This window comes from Strigops habroptila, chromosome 1 (genome assembly GCF_004027225.2).
Source record: "Strigops habroptila isolate Jane chromosome 1, bStrHab1.2.pri, whole genome shotgun sequence".
Lineage (NCBI taxonomy): Eukaryota > Metazoa > Chordata > Aves > Psittaciformes > Psittacidae > Strigops > Strigops habroptila.
The window spans coordinates 78,767,815-78,791,735 of record NC_044277.2 but is presented as its reverse complement, the minus strand read 5'-3'; positions in this window follow the sequence as shown (position 1 = coordinate 78,791,735).

Sequence of the window (23,921 nt, the reverse complement as noted above, 5' to 3'; positions counted from 1 at the left end):
AGTTTAACATACAAAACAAACATTAGGCAGCTTATGTCCTGTCCCTCACAGGCCATACCCTCCCCTACTTTTCATTGTGGGCTTTAACAGCTGAACATATTGTTGAAACTGTACATAGCAGGCAGTAATCCAGGTCATCATAATATAATCCCGCCTGGCGATACAAGTGATAAACAAGGCAAGGGGGGCAGAAATCCTTTTTTTTGTTATCAGATAAGTACTACAGGAGAGATGAAGAGGCTGCTTGGTTGTGGGACAACAATCCATAATTTACTTTGCAAATGTCTCTATAATTTAAGCAGTAGGGAGAATAACGCACAGTTGTAGATGCTCTGGGGAAAGGATACCCAGAGCCTCGTAAATCACGGTAAGGATTAAAAGCAATGAACATTCATCTTCTTAACCTCATAAAGCAGTATTGCAAAGCCAAGGCTTACAACTTACTGTGCATGTAATCTTTGTTCAGGGATAAAAGGTGTCAGCTTTTTAAAAAGCTTCTCTCAAGTAACAGTAGCACCTACCTTTTCAGAAGGGGCAGAAAACTGTTTTAAAACTGATTTAAAAAGAATTCCTACTGTTAAAGGAATACTTCATGTTTTCCACAAAAGAAGGAGAAAAACCCCAACACAAAAGCAAAAAAACCCAAAAAACCACTGATTCTTGGCTGAGCCCATTGTTTGTTTCTAGGCCAAACAATAATTTGTTTCTAAAGCCCTGATTCGTTCTTGATATTTATATGTATTAATATGTTTGAAAGCTTTGCTTAATAGACACAACACAAAAAAGCCCCTTTTTCCATTGTAAAATGGTGGAAACCTGAACAACTCTTTGCCTTGCTGGATTTCAGCTACTTGATAAAGTGTGATAAATATCTGACTTAACTACTTACTGTGATTAAAGAACGACCTCATAATGAAAAAAAAACATACCTACATATTCACTCTGCTAAATAAGCACTGTAAAGCCTGAATTTATCTGTCTGCTTTGGAAACATTGCCAGTATACCTATAAATAAATACTAACTTACCCACCACTGTATCAAAATATTTTGCTTCCATACTCAGAATGCCAGTGTAGAGGGACTGAAGACATTTGAAAGAGTGTGGGCAATTTCATGAGGAGGTCCTTTCATAGTCCAGCAAACCAAGAAAATCAGGCAAGCAAGAGGTTGTTCTTATATGTCTATAGATATAGATATATATATATTTAATATGGTATGTAACTCCAAATCCTAGACTTTACTGTTGGAGAAGTAATACAGGAAAATACTGTTCAGCAGATTCGTGTACTGCATCACTGACCATAATGATCAGTTTTCAATATGTACTATGAAGAAAGCAGAAGGGTGCAAGGTTCTCTTGCAGGTTCTATCCAAACTAATGGAGAGGAAATGAAGGAGAATGTGGAAATAGAGCGAGGCTGTTCACGAAGCAGCGGAGTTCAGGAGAAGGAAAACAGCAGAATTAAAAATAGGTACTTCCTGGAAGTGTATTTCAGTGAACTCAGATAATTGATAAGATGCTAAGGAACATAAATCTAAGAATTTGGAAGAATTGGTAGTTCTTTGAATAAATGTTTTTAATAGCAAGAAGAAAGTGGCAAGGAGAAGAAAACCTGTCATCTGTGTTTACTGATCAGTGTTGTTATTTCTTCATTCAGTCTTCATCTGTGATTAGGTGGGCATCAGTTAATACCAGTGACTACTGTATGAGATTTCAGATTATATAGATCACTTAGTTACTATTTTCATGTTGTAGGTATGTGGTGAAACTTATCCCAGGTTACTTATAGAGCCAAGTGAATCTTTCTCAGACTTATGACCTTAAATGTATCTCAGAGAGATTTCACAGAACATGAGCAAGATAAAGTACAAGAAATTTGAGTAACAAAAATAGTACAGAATGCAAAAAGAGGAGATAGAGAGTTATAAATTAATCATCTTTAGAGTAATTCCAGGGAAAAGCAACCTATTTATTATCTAGGTGGCATAAAAGAGAACATTATATATGAATTTGCCAGGAACAAACTGTATCTGTTTGCAACAGGATTATTGAACTTGTGGCTGTAGTAAAATAGTAGATAGCACCTACCATATGGTTAGGAAGATTTCTCATAAGATCTCACGTAATGTATCTTAAGGTCCTTTCCAATCCTAGCTATTCAATGATTCTATAATATGGCCTAGGCAAAACTATATAGAGTGTACGCAAAGTTGGTAGGAAAACAACAAATGGAGAGCAGTTATCAATTCTGAGCAGTCTGAAAGGATTTTTTTTTTTTTTTAATACCGATTTTCACGAACTTGCTTGCTAGTGGAATAAGAAGTATGAGTGCTAAATTTGTTTATGATATTTGGCTAGTAGACTTCAAGTGTAATATTATCTGCTGCTGTCTTTTCCATTTCTTTATTACTTTTATACCAAGTCATGCTGTCGTTATCCTTAGTATGGCTGTATTTCTGTACGCTTGGACTTTTCTTCTAAGTGTCCTTATGAACTGTCCTCTCAGCTACAAATAACTGATATATTTTGTGACTATTGCTCCTTCTTGTTCCCTTCTGGATGTTTTCAAGAAAGCCTTTAATAAACCTGTAATCATTGGAGTTGTCTCTTTCATTCCTTTGTTTTCAGATATTTATTCTGTCAGTTATTTCCAGGCTCTGACATGTACTTAGAGAAGTTCACGTATGTATGCAATGTTAAGTTAATTTAAAAAATTGAGCAAATTTTCTAATGAGTTATTCACAAGTCCATTCCATTATCATTATTCCAGAATACAGCTGCTTGAAGACCTTTGCATCCAGAATTCTGCACTAGAACTGCAAGATTTGAATCATCTATTTTTAATGATGGAATTGAAAAGGGGGTGTCTGTGCATTGTTCCTTTGGGACTCATGAGTAATAACTTTAAAGAAAGCAAGGCTGTTTTGAAAGCAAATATACTAAGTGCTTGAAAACATTATGAAAGTTATGAAAAACCTTATTTAAATTTTCTTGTTTAAGAACAGAAAAAAACTTTAAAGCCTCTAAAAATTGATTCCAATGCATAGATCAGTGCTATAAACCAAATTAATCTGTCTGTGATCTGGCTTCATAGTCTTCAATGGTATTTTGATAAGGTTCACTGCTTTGAATGCCAGGCTTAAACACCTCAGAGCAGTCAAGTGTTTGAAAATTATAAGATTTCATATCTATTGGGCTTTTTAAAAAGTAAAAGTAGGTATGTATGACACAATAGGTAGTCTTGAAAACAGCTCTGCAAGTTGGAATATAAATACTGACTTTTCTTTGGTAGTTAGTATGATTAATGGGAATTTTCTTTCCCCTTTTTTGAATTGTTGATTTGTTTACTGATTTTTATTTTCAGGTCTTAATACATTCTGTTGAATTAATGCTGCACTTATTTCATTCTTATTTACTTCATTGCACGTCTCTTTGTAATTTGTCAAAACGTTTGTAATGACATCAATAAGTGGATTAAAAGGCTACAGTCCTGAAAAAGGTTGTGTTGCTGAAACAGCTCTTCTGTTATGAGTTGTGAGACTGCTCTTCTAGTCCTCTATTTACTGAAAAAAAACCAAAAAACCCCTAAAAACCCCACAAACAAAAAAACCAACAACAACAACAACAAAATAATCCAAGAAATAGCTTAGTATTTTTTAATCAGCTTTAAAGTTGATGTAACTCTGAATAGACTTACTCTAATGTTGAAGAATGATGTTCCAGAGAGAGATGTCCTTCAAAATATATTTTTCCCTTTTATGTTTGGGCATGTTTTCATTGCTATCATACAGAACGCAAATATCACACAGCAACTTTAAGTGAAAGATAGAGTCGGCCCACATCGTGATTGCCATATTTGTCTTAGAATTTTAAACCTTTAAAAGTAAAAATAAAAGGAATACAGAGAGTCTTTTCTAGACAGGGCTTCCTGAGTACTGACAGATCACAACCACAGGAATATTGGTTTGTCAACTGCTTCAGGCCAGACAATTTGATAGCTGCTTATAAACAACGCTGTAAAATTTTGCAGGCCTCAGGCAAGACTTTGTCATCTCTTCAGAATAGCTGTATCCTCTGATAATCTCATGAAGTTTGTACAGGGGCAGTTTTTCTGTGGTGATTTTCTTCTAATTTGACCGTTACTCTCTGCTCGTTTCCTGACTTTGATTATATGAAAGTTTGTTTAATTTCTAATGTTCCGTTGGGATGTTTGATTATTCTAGAAATCTAGCCAATGAAACAGAGGATGCAGGGAGACATAATTTACTAATATATCTATCATACTAGGCAAAAATGATGCAGTTGCTATGAAACTAAACTGGGCTTGGATACTACTTGTACATAGACTTTTTTCTTTCTATGATTTCATGTAAACTTGAAGACTATCTTTCCCATCAATATTTTTCATACCAGAAATGAAAGCTACATGCACAGTTTTTCATCCTCATAAAACACATCATATTGCATTCATGAATCCTGGAATGGGTCACTGATGAAGTGTCCTGGATTTATGAAAGCCGTTAAAGTAAAACAGTGAAAAAAAAAGCTGGCTATTTAGTGAACTAGCAAAAGCTGTTCTTTACTTGAGTGTTAATTTGGTCTAATGTAAATGTCTTCATTATTTTTAATAAAGCATTCTATAAGTTGTACTATGTACGACAGACAGAACATACTATTTTAAGAAAGCAAGATGATCAGGTGCTGGTTTCAACTGCATAGCTGAGATTTTGTAATCTCATCGTGCACAAATACATGCGCCTTTCAAAACTAGTTATTGGTTTGGGATTCTTTAGATTTTAGTGCCAACTTGAGATAATTAAAAAAGATGCCAATTTTCTGAGTATGAGTCAATTTTTGTCTTTTTTTAACAAGCTGATTGAACAAATATTCATGTTTCATAGGCTATACCTGATTGAATTGTGACTTCCTAAAATGGAGTCTAAAATTAATCCGGGGTACTTAATCCAAATTCTTAAGGAAATTAAAAATTTTCTTCACATGGCTGAAATGAAAGAGTTAAATTAAACTAGATGTGTGGCATATTTTTATTCACCTAAAACAAATAATAGAAAGTGGCAAGTTGTTGCAATATCACAGAAATAGCTGTTTAAAGAAAATGCTTTAAAAAGTTTGCAAGGAAAGTGGAATGCTCTGGACCTGTTAAATTTCTTCAGAAGTAAAGCTTAAGTTACAAAAAAGAGGGCGATGGGGGTTTTTGTTTGGTTTTTTGTGGGGGTTTTGGGGTTTTGGTTTTCTTTTTTCGGTGGGGGGAATTGTGTTTTGTTTGTTTTGGGTGGGGTTTTTTTTAGCAACGAAGATTTGCATAAAAGTATTCATATTTCTACTAAATCTTTGTATTCTCAATGTTGGTGTCTTTAAAGCCCAGGATGAATGAGATCTTGGGGGGGGGGGGGGGGAGGGTGTCAGATGGTAAAAGCAGAAGTAGAAAATTAAAATCTATCTAAGTCTCAACTATTTCAGAAAGCAGTTTGTAGTACTGGAGAGTCATGGGCTGTTGTGCTTGGAAGCAGTTTATACTGCTACTTTAGCAGTACAGCACCATAGCAAATCTAATTACTTTTGATGAAAAACACTTATTAGCAATGGGATAGCACTGGGCTGTCATAACAATTTGTCTTCAACTTCATACTGAGTGTCCTTGTATGATACTGCACTGTATTTATTATGTGAGCATCTGCTTGCGTTACATTCACTGCAGCAAGCATGTCGTCAGAAACAATAGAGTGTGAAAGAACAGTGAGATCTACAGGATAAAAATATGAAATCCATACAGTGATAAGAGCCAACATACCAAGCTTGCTATCTTGAGAAGGTGTTCAAGGAGTTAGTGGAATTTAATTGAAAAATTTTAATCTCTATGTAGTGTGAAGCACTTGCATTACTCAATGCTTGGTTCAGTCAAAACCAGCACAGGTTCTTCCCAGTCTTAATCCCATATTTAGATGAATGCTATCAAGAATAAAATAGGATTCAGTGTATATTTCACACTTGTTTTTTTTCCTCTTCAAGGAGACTGTCATTAATAAGAGACTGTACTGATGCAGTTTTCTTCATACTTGCTATTGAAATGTCCTTGTTTGTCAGGTAGTGAAGGAACAATGTGTCTGGTAATATTGCTTTGCTGTGCTGGTTGCATATGCTCTGAACATGGAATTGATATTAAATCATGGAAGTCAACCACGATCAGTTTAAGTATTTTATCCTACTCTTCCGTGCTGTCAGCTTGTAGGTTCAGAACCTATGTGTCCATGAAGGGCCAGAGAGGCTAATACGGATATTTCAATATCCTGTTATTTTGGGTGTATGGAAGTCTATAAAGTTTGGGGTTTTTTTCTGCAAACTGTTCTTAGCTAGGAAATATGTTTAGTAATGGGAGCTAAAGATGCATTTATTTATCTGATATGGACATTAGTAGTAAGCTTAGGGAGCCTCTGTAGAGCTAGGTTCTACAAACCTTTATTTGCATTGGTAAGCCGGCACTGAACTCACAGTGCTTAGGGGTATTACTCATGTAAGTATGAATTTTGGAAGGAATGGAGCTGAAGCTTCAATTATAACACCTTGTATCCTTTTAAGAATTACTTAAATATTTATTGTCAGGATGGGATATTAGAGAATTTCAGATTGATACAGTCCTCTGGATATGTACAACATGCTATTAAAATTTTGATCAAATTTCATGGACAAAAGTGTACAAAATTCTGTGAAACGAATTCCTTATTGTACAAGATCATGAATATCTGTCACCTCTAATATGAAGTACAATCTATTAAAAAATCTTCCACTACATGGGGAAATTAAGCACATAGAGACTCTAACCATTTAATACAGTATGTATTAAATCAAGGTATTTTGATCAATTTTGATAAAAAAATCAATGGCTATCATTTATATCAATGATATAAAATGAAACAAAAAATCCTCAGTCCTGTGAGGAGAGGCCTTGGCCAGCCTGGAGACGAGCCTGCTTTGGGAGGATGTAACAGCATCTTGCCCATACCACCAAGTGGGTTAACAAGAAGATGGAGCTGGCCTCTTCACAGGCGTGATTGGGATTAATGAAAGGCAAGAGGAGTAAACTGAAATAAGTGGGATTCAGACTGGATATAAGGAAAACTGAAGCAGGTTTCCCCGAGAGGCTGTGTAGTCTCCATTCTTGAAGATACTCAAGAGCAGACTGGATAAAGACCTGAGCATGCTGATCTGACATCACAGTGTACCCTGCTCTATCCTGGTATCTCTCCAGCATCTGAGTTATTCTGTGATTCTGTATATAGTTTGGGAGACAATTTTTCATCTCTGTTCAGCTTCAGTAATACTTTTGTAATGTTTTGGTCATTATGCATAGAATAAAACATGAAGAGTTTCCAAAAAGAGCAACCTACCTGATTGATTCGAAAAAAAACCAAAACAGTTACACATGACATGAGAGAAGCTTTGAATAAGTATGGCTTTAAAGTCAAAAGAAAAGAAGATGGAATAAATGAGAAACCTTCATTTGACATGTTAAGCTGCTGAGAAAAGGGAGTATAACCTGTTGTCCAGATTCAGGAGAAGTAGGGCAATTAAATTACTTAAATGCTTTCTTACTTTATAGCAAGAAAGACTGTGATTACAAATAATTTAAAAATCTTAAAATGGTAAAAATACCACTGAAATAGACTGTATAGAAGCATGAGGTCTTCTTCGCTATTAGAGGCATGTAAGAACACTGTGTCAAACACAGTGATTTCTGAGAGTAGAAAAGAGAACACTTGAATATATTAATTTTGTGCACATTCATATTGTGCATGCATAGACTATGCTAAAATGATTTAAAGCTTTCCTGACCTCAAGCCCCTATTGTTTGCTGTATAACTGGGAGGTAATTTTTAAAAAAGAACCCTTCAGACAGTGAGTATGTCAGAATTTGTTCAAAGACCAACTTAGCTGTCAGTTTCACTACTTTTCTCTGTAAGATTTATGTCAAGTCATGTTAAAGTATAACAGTACATTTTTACATTTCTTTCGTACAAAACACACCATCTTCTTTAAATTACAGCAGCCCAAATTCTAACATTCCCAGTGTATATGTTTAAATGCTTCTAATAAAACACGATGCCATTTTTTTTGCGGCTTGTTAAAAGAGCAAAAAGGTAGCCGTTACCATTTTTCAGAGTTTGGTTATCTGAAACAGAAATAACAGCTGTAGTTGTAAGAGAGTTCATCCTCTCTTTTCTCACATAAAGACCAAATTTTATTAGGCATGTGTGAAAGTGGCAGTAGTCTGCTCTGAAATATATTTATTTACGGCCTGAGGAACAGAGTCAGCATAAGGAATGCAGTCTCTTCTCTCCACGTGCTGCATCATACATCCCTCCTTATGCAGCACACTTCCTTGTCCTCTGGGCTGTGCTGCCTGGTACACTGAGAGCAAGGTCGCTTGAGACAAAACCACACCTTTTTCTTTGTGATTTGTTTGTGCTTTAGGTAAAGTAGTAGTGTGGCATGAATTGTTCTTTCTCTGGGCAACCTTGTGTTATACTGAGAATTTGGCCTTTTTTTTTTTTTTTTTTTGTGGAATGGAGTCAAGGTAGAGAGATGAGATTTAGGGTAGATGGCTACTCAGCCTATATGGAGATGAGCCTGAAGGCTTTAATTCTTGCAAGGGTAAAGAATTTAAGTTAAATGAATTATAAGGGGAATAACCTCTCTGCTATATAGTCAAGGTTGATAAGTCACTCTACAGGTCAAACCTCAATTTTAGCTTGAGTGGTCCCTGAAGCAGACATGTCATCTTAGGTGTGGACTGAGTCATGTGAACCAAGTAATTTTAGACTAGGATAAAGAAAAAAAAAGAAATAAACTCAATTTTATTACAATACGCCTTCTACACTTTGCGTTTTATTTTGGGGTTTTTGTGTGTGTGTGCTATTTTGCTGCACAGGCATGTTATATCTCTTGCTTTTACTCATAGCTCACAGACCCTGCTGTGAACTGATGAGGAGCAATTAAAACTCTTTTAATTGTAGACTATGTGGGTTACACTGATATTTCACTCATTTGATCAGGTGACAAAGAGGCAACAGGAAAAAAGCTAAAATACTATTCTAGCTTAGTTTGTTTTAATCTTTCTTTGGATGACTTTTAGCAAGCATAATGAATGTGTGCCTGAAACAAGATGTCTCCGTTTCTCTGTGAAAATACAAGTTTGCACTAAGAAAACACCTGAATATTTCTATGCTAATGGACAGTTGCCACTTTGCTTACATCTGTGCATTAGGATACTGCCTGTGGGGTGACTCCATGTGCTTAATGTCCAATGACACGAAAAGAGAAATGTGTTTTGATTGACTTTCTTATTGTTCGAAGAGTCAATAATTGTATGTAATTGTAAACAATCTGTGGCTCAGATCTCACTATCTGAAGTTTTGCCCTCACCGTTGACAGTATTACATAAATACAGTCAGTAGGGAGAGCTTCATAGACACTTTCTATTCTAATTGCTTTATCTAATGTCCATGAAGGACATCCTTATTAGACCAAACTAGAGAATTCCCATTTTTTACTGAAGTCTCTTGTATTCTTTTGTCTGGCATGTATTGTTGGATGTTGAGTTTGTGCTACAAATCACAGTTAGACGTTTTTATCATACATCTGATTTAAGTAGCATTTTACATTGATTTATGTCTATTGATAAACATGGTAGTGGCTCTCTAAATTTAACTACATTCCATATTATTATATAAAATACTATGTTGTTATGCAATTTGTGAGCTTTGCAACTAAGGTAATTGATAGTGTGGTAACAAGTATGTTACAGGAAATTGAAAATATTAATGAGCCATTAAGGATGCTAGTTTGGATTGATTCTGGTTGTCATCTCACCTACCATTTGTTTCCCATAACTTATGATATAAAGATCAGATGGGCTTGTTGACTTTATGAGCTATACAAGTAGAGTACAATGAAATATTATTACCTGAAGCTCACTTAGCTTCACCTGACATATGGTGATTTGCGTAAGCTCTTCTATGCTGAACTGGGCACTTAATTTAGTAGTAAATATTTCCTCTTGTTGTTTGCTGTTTTTTCATTATTTGAGTGTGTGTTGTTTCTTTCTGAAAGCTAAAATATCTGTATCATGCTGAGCAAAGTGTGTGCTTGTAGCTGTTATAGATCTTTGAGAGAAGTGAAGAATAATCTCTCTGAGAGAGAGGTTTGGGGTATTGGTAGTGAGAGAAATTCTCTGATACTTTCGCTTGGCTCTACCTCTCATTTCAAATGGAAGCTCGAACAGACCAACCCAAAAGATTTTTATTCCTTGCTTAGAAGTAGTAAAAGAAAGACAGAAAAGAAATATTGAAACTCTGTAATGCCTTAGGTGGAAATACCTAGTACAAAATGTCAACTTAGAATTCGTGTCTTGAATTTGGGAGAGGAGTAAAATGTTTAGATTCAGAAGGAATATAAAATTCTAGTATTGCAGATCACAATGGGAGCGGGAATCTTGAGTAAATTAAAATGGTCCCAATAGAAAATTAATCTTTTTGAAGTCTGTATGAGTCATGTGTTCTTCCACAGAAATCTAAATTAAAAAAAGCACATATTAAATGAGCAGTACAATAGATGTCAGCTCTGTCTATTTCTGGATCCCACCTGGTGGATCAATAAGAAGCTTAAAATACTTTGACAATAAACATGCAAGCTCTGGGAAAAGTTGTGCCTATTTACATGATACGCTGTTGGTATAAGTAAGAGTAACAGACCTCTGTTGATGAAAATGGGATGTTACGCACATGAAAGTGAAGCGATAATATAGCCTGCAATTGCAGTGCTTTACTGTAAGCTTTAGAGAAGGAGGACTCCTTTTGCAGTATTACATATTTTTCTCCCTAATGTGCACTCCTCCCGTTCACCCATACATGTCCAGATCAATTACAAGGTGCTTCAATGTATCACAGTTCAGTTCATGATAAATGTTGATTTATGTCAATATACTTCTTCATAAATTTATTACATTTTTAAGAAATTTTGTAGGATGTTCAACTCTGTTTATGGAAAGAAAGTATTTTTGTTATTGATTCATTTTTGGTGGCAATGGAAATAATAAAATTGCACAAGTTTCAAGAAATTAAGATAGGTAGGATTTGAGGATAGATGTCACATGCCTTTGTAACACTGGACTTCTGAAGCATGTGTGTGCATTTCTCCAAATCTCTCACAATGCTTTTACAAATGATCTGTATGAAAATTTTTTATGAATTTTCAGGCTTTAAAGACAGTCCCTTGTTTCTTTGAACACTTTTTTTTTTTTTAAAGTGTTATTAATCAAATTAAGATAATATTGTTCCTAAAAATTAAAACATCGGGTACACTTTTGACAGCTGATAGGGCTCCTGAGTGAAATCATCCTGGTCTCATTTTTTTGCTATGATGTATTTTAGACAAGTAGCATTTCTGATCAGTTTATTAATTTTTTGTTATAGTTGTACCTTCTTAGAAGTACGATGTCAAAATTTTCCATGTATTTGGTAGTATTGTTTTGCTTTTAAGACTTTAATACATAAATCATCAACATTTTTCTTTTCATATGTAATCATACTGCAGGGCCCTGTGGCTTCCTGGACAATGGGCATGGTGAAAGGGGGTGGGTGTGTGTCAGCACAGGGCCAACGTTTTAGTATATGTTGAAGGAATTGAAATATTTCCTCTAATTCAGAGATTATTTTTGGCAGTTGGTTCATAAAAAAGTACTTGAAAAGCCTTCTTGCACAAGTTTCAAGATCACATATATTGGCTGTGAATGGCATTTTTTGTTCAACCCTGAAGCGTTATTTGGTGACAGAGACTAAAGTAATGATCTCTGTAGTTAACTGCGAGTATTATTATATTATTATGCTGTGCTTTCACAGATTTTTGTAATGACAAGCTTCTTTCCTGTAGTTTCACATTGTAGTAATAAGTATCTTCAAGTGTTTCTTAAAGCTATGGCAGAAGTTTTTGTCTGATGGATTGTTTTTATGTTACTTTTTACACTTGTCAGTCCGCTCTAAGGAGTTGAAAAGCTACTTCTACACTGAGTATGATAAGCTTTGTTACAATTACTGCTAAATAATGCAAAATAATCTCTAGTCAGCCTATGATGTACAAAATTATTTTTTTTTTCAATGGCTTTATCATCAGAGTTAATGCCATGACCCATGTAAAGAGAGAAGCTGATGCACTAAAATTGTGAAAATAATATTTAGGTCACAATCACTGTATTTTTTTTCTCAGTATGTGATGACAGTAAGTTCCAGAATATGCAGTCAGTACTTAGAAGCTGCTAAAATGATAAGATAAAGTCATCTTGACTCGTAAATAGACTTAAATGCCATGAGGCTGACTATAGAAAGTGCTTCCGTAAGGAATCTTGGAAATACAATTAAGATTTCACTTTTGTATCTAAGTAACAGCTGAAGTATGTAAATATATACGGTATCATGTGGTTTTAATTTACATCTGCATAAAATGTAAATTTACTTTTGTTTGACATTGTAGATTCATAAAAAGATCAAAGTAGGAAGATGCCTCTGGAGGTCACTAGTCCAACCTCCTGCTTAAAACAGGATAACTTCAAAGGATGTTTTGACATTCCCTGTTGAAAACCTTGTTAAAGTCAAGGCAAATGGTGTCACTGCTTCCCTTTTCCTCTGTAAAACTAGTAATATTATTGTGAAAGGCAATTACCTTGGTCAAGCACAATTCACCTTGATACTAGCCAGCATGGATTCGTGTTTCTGGAAGTGATTTTCATGAGCATTACTCCTTAATTTTCCAAGGAGACTGAGGGAGCCCAAGAAGCCTGAAGCTTCGGAGATTATTCCTCATGCATTTTCTGAAGTTGAGCAAGTTCACTACCTTTCTCCAGTCACTGGGGAGCTCCTGCAGTTATGACAACTTTTTAAGGATGGTAGAGTGCAACCTTGCTGTGACATGGACTTCTTTATTCAACTTTCTTGAAAGTCTCTCCAGTCCCAGGGATTTATTTATATCAAACTTAGGTAAGTTGTCTCTAACTTGAAGCTTCTCTACTGAGGACAATAATTCTCTCCCCCAGAACTCTACCATTGGACACAGAGATCTGCAAAACATGAGTTTTGCCAGTAAAGTTTGAGGCAAAAAAAGCATCTCATCCTTTTCTGTGTCATTCCTCACAGGGTCATCTGTCTCATTCTGCAGAAGGTCTCCACAATTTCCTTGTCATCATCTACTGATGCACCTGTAAAAGTCCATCTTGTTTTTTCCTTTCCTTGACAGTTTCAACTCCAGTGAGTTTTGACTCTCTTAATACATACATAATATGCTCAATATGTGTTCAACTTAAGTGAGGGCCTAGCTCTGCAACTGCCTCCAGTTTCTCCTGTTTGTTTGCAAATTAGTGCATGGATGCTTCAGATGGGCATTAAGAGCCACTTTGCATGGGCATTAATTGCCACATATGTCCTTACCTCCATAAGTCAATTTACATACAGGCTTTGGTCTGCATCCTGGATGAAGCTAGATAAAAAGCTTCATCACTTCAAGCTTGCTGGCAAAGATGCTCATGCTTATCTCCAATATGTGGCTTCCATCTTTCCCTGGCAGTCCTTGCTCCTTGAGGAAGATACTGTGATTCCATAAGCCGGAACCCTAAAAGTAGCACTAGCCATACAGCCAAGTGTTAGTCTGTAGAATATGTTCCATTCTACCTGTGTTTCAACTACACTCAAGTGTCTATAAATAGAAAATAAAGGTAGTTCAGAAAAATGAAACTGTTTAGTAGTTTTTTGTTGTTGTTGTTCTAACAACATTCTTTAGATTACAAGTAGTATTTTCTGTTATATCCGGAGGAGACCCCCATATCATTTTCTGGATGATCAGTTTTTCTCTGAAACCCTTATCCTATAATGAGTTCCAAGGGAAACCTTTTTCTTCCTCTTCCATTGCATGACTTTGAAAATACCCCCTAGTTTCCTCAGTAACTTAAAAGACACCAAGCAACACAGCGCAGAAAAAGCAAGAGTTGAACTCCTGCTTTACTTAGTGCTTGCTGAACCTGGATGAAAATTTCAAAAGGCGTCTAGTAATGCTTCCATGCATGAACTTCTGGACTGTACCAGAAGGAGCTGTGTTGGTATATGTTTCAAAGCCATGATCTGCTTAATACAGAATCTTTTCATTAAAACATGCTGTTGCCTTTGTACAACAAGCATTTTCTGTCAGCGTAATTCTTTTTCTTATGCCACTTTCCATGTATGGGTTACAGTCATAAAACAGACAATCCAAGGTGTACCGGAAGAATAAAATCATAAATACAGTCTCATGTTTTGTGTTTATTTTAGTGCAGCCATGGGTAAATCTGTTTTGCTTTGTTTTGTGTTTGGGGTTTTTGGTTTTCTTTTTAACGATGGCATTTCTTAAGGTGTTCTACACCACAAAAAATTTCACTAGCAGTTATATTGCTTTCTGCTGTTCAGTAGTAGTTTACTACTTTTCCATATTTATGTGACAAAAAAATTATGACACTTTCCTAGAGAGTTTTGGGGTCCTCCCCACAACGGTGTTGGAAGCTGTATCTCATAAGCAGAAGGAAGAGAGGAATAGATTTAAAAAATGGTGATACTTAAACCATAATTTGACAATTGGTTCATTAAGAAGGCATTGCAGTGAAAGCCGTTTGGGGAAAATACTTTTTCATTTATTTTAATGTGGGCATAAAGGGGAAGTGCAAAAGGAGGTTTTGGTTGGAAGGAGACTATATAAGCCCTGTATATTGATACTGGAAGAAATGTATCACTGTCACTTTAAGTTCAGTATGGAGCATGACCTAGCTATGTGTTCTGGATTGAGTTGAAAGGTGCTGTACTGTTAAATGATTAAAGACTTACCAAATTGTAAGTGCACCTATGCTGGGGGTAAAAGGGAAATACAAAGGTCTGTCTCTACTTTTGAAATCTGTATGTCATGTTATACACTAATAATAAAAAAATATTGCAAAAGAGTGGTGCTGTTTAGCAGAACCTTATGTAGAAGTGTGGAGTGGCTGTTAAAGGGGTAAGAGGTTTGCTGTGTGTATATTGCTACCTTTTATGAGAATAGCTTTCTGGTTGTCAAATTCTGGTATCAAAAAAATAATTCTGCAGCTCACTGAGCCAGCTTAGGCATAAAGAGACTTCGCTGAGTTGTGAAAGTCTGGGAGTAAAATTATACGAATGTAATTGGTAATAGAATTTTAAATAGAGTTTTTATTTGGTACAATCTTTGCATGAAAGTATTTTCAGAACAGATAGTTAAAAAGTAGACAACTGGTGCTGCTTGCTATCTACAATTACACAGACAGTTGCACAGGCAAACTGATTTTTCTTTCCTTTCTGAGATTTTTTGCTAATTCTTACAGAAGCTTAGAGAAATACAGAGTAACTATTTCTCATGCTCAAGTCCAGTATTTTACCAAATATATTGTTAACCACACAGTCCTTAGAGTACGGTTTAGAAGACAGATCTCCATTACTCTAAGTGCTTTGCTAGGTCTTGCTTGTTCTGTGCTACTCTGTTAAAGAATAAATTAAGTTCTGTTGTTTTGTAGAATATAAAATTAAAAAATACTTGAAAGCTCACTTATAGTATAACCTATAGCCTGGGTATGAGACAATCTGCTGCTGGACTGAAACCTCTAAGGCAAAAAATACTAAATCTATCTTTCCCATGTTTCATGCAAGTTTTTTATCCATTAGCATGATGTATGTGTAAAAGGGGCAGCACTACTGTTCTTTCTTGAGACAATGGGTCTAAATGAGAGTTGGCATCATTGCTATATTTTTGTGAAGCTCTTTCTCTAAATGTGAGTACATCTTCTCATCTCAAGAAGTCTTTGGATGAAGGTAGACACTATGTGGTCCAGTGCAGTTGAAGCAATTCCGTATGAATGCAGAGGCACTCAGGAAACACGACTGATAAAAATGTACATGCCTCCCACCTTGAGTATTTATGGGGCTTATGCTTGGATTGGAGGATAAGGCTGCCTAACTTGAGAGTTCTTTCTAAATACTGTCTTGTTTCTTAATATTTTTTGTGACTCCTGTCGTTAGTTTCATGTTTCTAAAAGAGAGGTGGTAGCATTATTCGCATAGCTGCAATGAGTCTATGCAGCTAAGGTTCATAGCACTGATATTTGTAAAGGGAAATCAAAACTTGAGTATGTCCCTGTAAAGCACCTTTATTAACTTTGTCAGCCACTTCATGTGGGGTTTAGGTTAGCATCAGCCACTGACACATCTTGTGTTTTACGTATTTTTTTCTTATTCAATTCCAAGGTGCTTTTGCTTACTGCAGTGATTCTCAGCTGCTTATTTGTTAGCTAGTATTCTTAAATAAAGTTTAAGCTGTCTTGGAGGCCACTTTCTGCCTTGCTATAGGGACATGTGTATTTGACACCTATTTGCTCTATCTGACTTTTGTTTTCACCACAAAGGAAGAGGTATGCATAAGATGGGTTAGACGAAGAAGGAAGAGAAAGCAAAGTAGAGCAAATGCAAGGGAAGTGTCAGGAGCAAAAGGGAAATTGAAGAAAAAGATGGAAAAAGTGAAACCATTAGATTGCGAGGGAGAGGGAGCCAGGGTAGGCAATGGGGAGGAAGGCTCACAGAGGAAGGGAAGGGACATACAAGCCATTGAAGAATCTAGGCTTTTTACATAGCAAATAACAGTCTGGAATTCCTTTGCAACATTGTCCTTACCAGTAGCCTTAAATAAAAATTGGAGCTTGTTGCTTCATTGAAATAAATAAATAAAAACAAACAAACAAACAAAATCCTCTTTCCTCCAGAAAACACTTTTCCTTCTTATGTTCAGTGTGTAGGATTTAGATAATTTCCAAAGCATTGAAGACCTAGTGTAATCTTCAGCAAGTTACAAATAAAAGATGAAAAAATGAAAGAACTGCAAGATGAAAGCTGCAAAATAAATTGAATTAATTATGTGAACAAATGAATGCATTGACTAAATTTAAAGACACAATTGTATGACAAATTATGCTGGAAATGAAATTGCTCACTGAAATAGGCAGCCTCTAGGGAGCTGCTTCTATGTGGTGCAGTACTATGATGAAAAGCATCAGTGTAAAATGGCTTTGTCTTACTCTATAGATTTACGCATATTGAAAATCAGTTTGATTGCTGACTAAACTTTTTGTAATTTTTGTGGCTTGTCTTTTAGCAGTGAAGTGCCAACACACATATTTGGGAAAGCAGGATGGATCATTAGTAGGATTCTTCACTAAATTCAGATTAATTTAGTGAAACTCACCATTAAAAGTGATCAACACATATGCCCATGATGCCATTTTAATTTCTGCTTTCCAGGACTTAGCTAAGCATATGCACTTCACATTGCATAGTGCTCTTAAGAAATCAAAAACCTGCCAATGAAGCTGACGAAGACTATGAAATATAAATTATCTACTCTGTTAGATTTAATAGTCCTAATATGGTCCTAATCCTACAAACTTTGCTTAAAATAGATCTTTTTAGATTAAGTGGGTCTTGTGAAGTAGCTTTGCATGCTTGCATATGTAGAGAGACTCAAACTTTCTGAGGAAACATGTTATAGCCAAACTGAAAAAGTAGTTGAACAAATGCATCATAAGCTGTGTCCCTAAGTTGCATGGCTGTTTCTGTCCATGGCTATACTTTTTTTTTCTCCTTAATATACGTTAATATGCATGAATGTGTAATGTTTATATGTGTATCTGTATCTGTGTACCTTTGCTTAAAAATGAAAGAAGATAGTATCTAAAGACCCCAGGATAGTGTTGATCTGTTGGTATAATATATAAATTGAAACCAAAACTGAAGCCTGTAATTAGTGACTTTGAAGCAGTAATAAGAATGTAAATGAAGCAAGGTCTTGTTGGCTGTTTTCATAAGAAACATGAGAAGAAAAATCAATAATGGTGAATTAATGTGAAGATGAAACCTCTAGGAAAGCAGAATATGCATTTGAGCTTCTGAGGAAGTATACTGGAAATAGCTATGAGCAACAAAATTTAAAGCTGTTAAGCAGTAGCTGTATTTTCTACTAACCCTTAGTTACCTGGTTATTTTTAGGTATATTAATCTCTTGGAGATTGGGGAACAACAGAATAAGGGGTTCACATATGTAAAGAACAGAGTTCAGGTTTCTACAGAATAGGAGTCGTCCCTTCATCGTGTTCTGAATTGTTTTCCTCTTCCAGCCTAACGTTTCTTTTGCTCTGGATGTCAGATTCCAGCTGTCCTTTCAGATTAGGTAATAGAAAAGAAAGAAAGCATGAGAAGGGCAGGCAGAAGGAAGACCTTCAGGAGGAAGGTCTGCTGCTATTATAAAGAGTGTCTGATGCTATAATGAAGGATCAAAGAACAGAGCGCCAAACTCTTTTTGGTCCTTTCAGGAGATGAGGTTTGGCAAAGGAAACGAGAAGATAGCGCTTTTCCAGCCCCATACAAGAGTTCTCTTTTTCACATGTCAAGGCTCTGGAGAAAAGTTCATGAGAGATGAAATAAAAAAGGTCAAAAGATGAAAATAATGCAGAAACTTAGATACTGTGATAGGCAAGGATGTAGTGTTTGGGGAACTGTTGTTTGGCTTTTAATTAAGAATGAGTTTGGGCACAGCTCGGTAACTATTTACTTACTGTTCGAACTGTGTTTGAAGACTAATAGCGTGACAATTGTAAGAGCTAAGATTTCTCTTTGTTTCAAGCCACATATACAGAAAATTATTTAACAAAACAGTTCTGTTCCAAGTCTTGTGTGATTGGCAAAAAGAAGAAACTGATCTCTAATGCCCTTTAAATGACCTTGTGAGTGAGCTTCCCCTACCAGAGGCATTAAAGTAGGCATTATAAGTGTGTTCTGTGTTCCTACTGATTGAAGCATGATCTTTGACAGTTTTCCTACTCCAGTCTCTGGCTCTTCGTAGCCTACCTCAGCTTGCTCATGTCAGGTATGAGTCACTTTGAGGAATGATTCAGAATTCATATTCAAAATACATGGGCTCTGTTGCAGGGTGAATAAGAAATTTGTTGAAAATTCACAGTAAGGACTCTTTATGGCACCTAGGTAGAAGAATTCTTTGACCTTACTCAGAAGCTGAAGTTTAAATGCATCTGATTACAGCTGAGGAGGAATAAATTGAGATAAGAACGATAAGGAAGAAAAGCACCAAGGCCCAATTAAAATAGTTCATTATTTAGTAACTCAATAGCTGGAAATATGCAAGATTTTCAGGTTTCAGTTCACTGACAGAAGAGTGAGAAATCCCTTTGTTATTTCTGTCTGACAAGCTCTTATGGCCCTTTACCCTTGCTAAGGGCTTCACTTTCTTTCAGGCCAACTCAGATTTGTAGTAAAACATGGTAGAACCAAAAACTTTAATTAAATTCCATAGACAATCTTTTTCTTCCTTTGTTTTTTTGAGCCGTTTCATGGCACTGGAAGTAAGGCTTGTTTCTGTCATAGGAAACTGTTCTTTATAATCAATTTTATGACCTATATGAAATAAAATACTGTATAATAGTTTATGTAGCGTCAACAGCCATAGATTTGCAGCAAATCAGCCATTTTATAATAATATTAGTGTGAATTAAGTGCTTTGTAATTCTGAAAAAATTATGCTAACGCAAGCAAACACATCAGTTTCCTGGGTCATTATCAAAGGAATATTAAATTAGAGGAGCACATAATGCAGCTTACAGCTCGGCAAGGGATTACTGTCTCTGTTCCTTCCTATTGATATGTAACATGTAAAAAGGGAGTCATAGCAAAGATTATGTCTTGCAAGCAAATTTTCTCTTTGATTGGCATATGTCAGGGCAAATGCAGTTGTGAAGGCAAGCTGTGCCACTTAGAATGATATTATAGTGAGCACAGGATATTATCTTTACATGAAGTACCATACATGAGGAAGGTTGTGTTGCGAATTTCTCCCTGGGATGTTTCAGAGTGCTTTAATGTCACAGTTTGGGCTTACATTCAAAATATTCACCTTTAAGTTTGTGTCTGGTAAAGTGATCAATTGTTTGAATAGGTTCAATGCCCATGTTGACATCTTACTGAATAGTTAGTTGGATCTGTTGAACGTTAGAGAGAATGCTGAGTGCTATTTTCTGTATCAGAAATTGTTCTGAAACTGAAGATTGAGCTGTATAATGGAAATGAGTTTATACACATGCATGGTATTTTTGGTACTGAATGAATACATACGGCACTACTTCTCTGAGTGCATCTGTGTAGGATGTGGAGGTCCTTGAACATGTCCAGAAAAAGGTAACAAAGGTGGTAAAAGAGCTGGAAGGAATGTCCTGTGAGGAGCAGCTAAGGACTTTGGGCTTGTCTAGTTTGGAGGCAAGGAGGCTGAGGGACAAGCTCATTGCTTTCTGTGGCAATGAGTATCCAGTGATAGGATGTGTGGAAATGGTTCAAAGCTGTGCCAGGGGAGGTTTAGATTTGACATTAGGGGGCATCTTTTTGCTGAGAGGGAGAGGTGGTCGATGCCCCAAGCCTGTCAGTGTTGAAGAGGCATTTGAACAATGTCCTTAATAACATGCTTTAACTTTTGGTCAGTCTGAAATGGTCAGGCTGTTGGACTAGATGATTGTTGTAGGGGCCTTCTAATTGGAATAGTTTAGTCTATTCTTCTTGAGTTTTTCCTGGTCCCTCTCGATGGCATCCCGTCCCTCAGGCACAGACTTGCAGAGGGTGCACTCGATCCCACTATAGTGGTCCCAGTACAGACCCCTGAGGGACACCACTTGTCACAGGTGTCCATCTGGACATTGAGCCATTGATCACTACCCTCTGGATGCAGCCATCCAGCCAATTCCTCATCCATTGAACAGTCCACCTATCAAATCTGTATCTCTCTAATTTAGAGAGAAGGATGTTGTGGAGGACAGTGTCAAAGGCCTTACAGAAATCCAAACGGATGACATCTGTAGATCTTCCCTTGTCCACTGATGTAGTCTCTCCATCGTAAAAGGCCACTAGGTTGGTCAGACAGGACTTGCCCTTGCCCTGGCTGTCTCGAATCACCTCCCTGTCCTCCATGTGCCTTAGCATAGCTTCTAGGTGGATCTCTTCCATGATCTTCTCGGGCAGACGAGAGAGGAGAGAAAGACAGGTTGGTAGTTCCCAAAGTCCTCCTTTCTACTCTTTTTAAAAATGGGTGCAATGTTTCCCTTTTTCCAGTCACTGAGGACTTTACCTGACTGCTATGGCTTTCAAATGTCATGGAGGGTGGCTTGGCAACTACGTCAGGACTCTTCCCGGGATGCATCTCATAAGGTCCCATAGACTTATGTATGTTCAGGTTCCTCCAGTGGTCATGAAACTAATATTACAGTGGGAGGGACTTTACTCCCCCAGTCCCTCCCCTGTGCTCCATCCACTTGAGAGGTATGGGAAGAGTTGCCAGTAAAGACAGGCCAAAAAAGCTGAGTACCTCAGCCTTCTCTTTGTCTGTTGTTAACCAGTTTGCCCATTGTGTTTATCAGGGTGAGTACGCTTTCTTCAACCTTCCTTTTCTGGCTGACATACACTTGTTGTTATTCTTTGCATCCCTTGCCAAGTTGAGCTCCAGCCAGGCCTTGCCCTTCCTGACCCCATCCCTACAAAGCTGGGGAACGTCCCTATACTCTTCCCAGGATACATGTGCCTGCTTCCACTGCCTGTGTATTACTTTCTTGCCCTTTAGTTTAACCAGCAAGTCTTGACTCATCCATGAAGGAAGAGACAAAGGTCTCTTCCTTCCTCTTCTTATTTCTTACACCTAGGGATCGAGAGCTTTTGTGCTTTATGGACAGCATCCTTAAAGATCTGCCAGCTCTATTCTGTTCCCTTGTCCCTGAGGGCAGTTTCCGAGGAGGTTCCATAGACTAACTCCTTGAACAACTGGAAGTTTGCTTTCCTAAAATCCAGGGTCTTGACTTTACTCTTCATCTGACCTATATTCCTCAGGTGTGAACTCCACCAGTGCATGATCGCTGCAGCTCAGGCTGCCTCAAATCTTGACATCACCAATTAGCTTACCCCTTGTGCCGGTGACCAATAGGTCCAGTATCGCATCCCTACTGATAGACCTAATACAAATAGTGTCTGCCTCAGAAGCAGCCTAAAAAAGGCTGAGGACCTAATTGTTTCTCTTTTACTGCAGGTAAATTAGTATCTATGCAAACAAGTCACAAAAGTGAAAGGGTTTTTTTAGGAAAAGTAAAGAAACTGTCATCTTTTGACAGTACCTCAAAAGACAGAAGCTAGATGGCTTAATAAGCAATTATGAACATGAGGAGGAAAGTAGGTATTTCTTTGAAGCATCCTATTGTAGTGTAGGCTTTGTAAGACTACAGTATTATCTTTTCACATCATAATGATATAAGAACACTGCTTAGAGAAATTTGTTGTTGTATTCTTGATTCCTTCAGGACTTGTATTAACTTGTTGGTTTTGGGGAATTACTATATTTCTTTTTTTGGTCAATTGGTAAGGCATTTTGTATAAATGAATCTAGCATCTTCCTGTCTCTGGTGATCAAAATCAGGTGACGAAAAGCACACTTCCTTATAAATCATCTTTGAATTACAGTGCACCTTCTTATGCCAGTCACACCTATGCATATTTGAGGATTCAGAAAATACCGACATTCATAGCTATATTGTACTTTACAATTTTGCCTGTGCTTAGAAAGCAAAATCTAGAGTAACTTTACAGAACTACCTTCCTGTGGCTTGTATATTTGTTTATTGAACAAAATGTAATTTTCCCCACATGATCTAACTTGATTTATGTATAGATCCAACAGCCTCCAGTACTAGTTTTTCATTGAATTGTCTATGTAATTTCTGCATAAGTCACATAGATGTTCCTTATTTTAAGTTCACCTATTCAAGCATAAATTGTAATGTGTCTAGATGCTTTCTAACAGTTGGCTAATAACAAGAGAAGAGCTTTTTGAACAGTGGTCCATTAGCCCACTGTTAACTAGTATAGCTCTACTGATTTCACTCATATATTGCCTGGTTTGAGTTTCATGTCCACACAGCATTTCTTGGAAAAAGAAAAGGGGTGTAAGTTATGTTGAAGTTATATGAGAAATATGGGTGTGTTTCAAAAAGTTTTTGTTTTCTTAGTAGCAGGATATTCTGAATGTAAAACTCTATGGTACATATCAGCATGCTAAGTAGAGGTTTGGTTGTTGGGTTTTTGGTGGTGGGGATTTTTGTTTGGTTGGTTTTGTGGGGTTTTTTGTTGTTGGTTTGTTTGTTTGTTTGTTTACTTGTTTTTTTATTGTTGTTTTTGTTGGCTTTTTTGTAAGGAGGAAAACCAAACCAAAACAAAAAACACCCCCCATCATCCCCCCCAAAAAAACACCACCACACACACAGCAAGGTCAGCTTGGCGTTTGTTGTCTCAGCATCCCATCTCAAATTTTACTGAATCACTTCTGCCATATGATATGAATGGAGTGGTATTGTCCTGGAGTTGCCTCCTAAGAGTCTGCCGGGTGCAGGCTGGGAAAGATACCTTGTATGGACTTTCTTAGTGCCTTTACAAAGTAGTATAGTGTCATTGCTAAAAAGTCATTTTACACTATTGAGAAGATAAGTCAGCAAAAGGAACTAAATTACAGGGAACATTTCAGCCTTTAGTGACAGAACTATTTTCCATTGGGGACCTTCCACTTTCTCAGATGCAGTACCTGGAACAGATAAGAATTTAATTCTATTGCTAAGGGTGCAGTTAATAATACAGGTAATAATTACAGCAGTGAAGTTAATGATCTCATTTTGTGCAGGCCTAGATACTGTAAAATGCTACTATTACCTGGATACACCAGATACTTGGTAATAGAATTTCTTTAAGG